Source organism: Octodon degus, unplaced genomic scaffold, assembly GCF_000260255.1.
Source record: "Octodon degus isolate 3935 unplaced genomic scaffold, OctDeg1.0 scaffold00125, whole genome shotgun sequence".
Taxonomy (NCBI): domain Eukaryota; kingdom Metazoa; phylum Chordata; class Mammalia; order Rodentia; family Octodontidae; genus Octodon; species Octodon degus.
The window spans coordinates 2,239,635-2,240,853 of NW_004524701.1; positions in this window are offsets into that span (position 1 = coordinate 2,239,635).

Below are 1,219 nucleotides of genomic sequence, written 5' to 3' on the forward strand. Positions count from 1 at the left end.
GGGTGGGGAGGTACTACAGAATGATTGGGGGCAACCCAAGTGGATGAAAGAGGGTGTCATCCATGCTGCACCTTGGCTGGGACCAGTATTTCACGCCAGCACTGGGTATCCGGAAGCTCTCTCACACACTCACCAGGTCTGGGCTAGGACTGAATTTGGCAGTTTCTGGAATGCGGTAGAAATTCCTACTGGGCAGGCGGGGCATTGGAGGTGCTGCGGAGTGGGGAGGGGGGGTTACCCAGGCAGTGGAAGAGGGTCTCACCCATGCTGCCCCTGGGCTGGGACCAGTAGTTCCTGCCGGCGTAGGGTAGCCGGAAGCTCTCCCACACACTCACCAGGCCTGGACAAGGACTGGATCTGGGGGTTCCTGGAACACGGCAGCCACAAAACCTTTTTTAAAAATTGTATTTAGTACAGGATCTATAGAGTTCTCACTACACAAATCAGATATGTAGTGATCCTTCTGTTTTTAGGCTCCCAAGCCCTGGGATTACAGGCACGCTCCACTATGCCCAGTCTCATTTGGGTCTCAGTGTGCCCCTGGGATGGGGTCAGCACTGCATGCCAGGGATTGAACCCTAGTCCCTGCACTCTGCCTAAGCAGGCACTTTAATCCTCTGAGATATCTGGCCAGCCCCAGAAAACCTTAAAAAGAATATTCATTGTTTTCTAACCATGGTCAATTCTCTGTCTCCTGAATGCCCCATTCCATTCCTAGTCACCCACACTCCTAAACAATTTCAACAAGAGTCCCCTACACTCACCATAGTACCCTGGCAGTATGAGTCAACTCTCTTTGTCCTCCCATTTCCCTTACAGTATCCCATTGGCATATGCTAGAATAACAGAAATTCTTATATACATTGACCACATGTCTACCTCTCTTTAGTGCTAACTATTGCTTCCTCTCAAAGCAACATTAATAACAAATTTAGTTCCATTTCCCCTAGGCATCCTTTGAAGTGTGTGTGAGTGTGTGTGTGTGTGTGTGTGTGTGTAGGATCAATATATTATGCTTTGTTCATCCAAATTGCCCTAGATAATCTCTCTTGACTGGATGCTAGGAAATCAGTTTACTTATTTGAATGATCAAATCTGTGCCATCTAAATTTAATCTGAGAGACCCAGTCCTAGCCCAGGTCCGGTGAGTGTGTGGAGAGCTTCCTGCTACCCTGCGCCGGCGGGACCAGTCCCAGCCCAGGCGCAGCGTGGGCCGGAC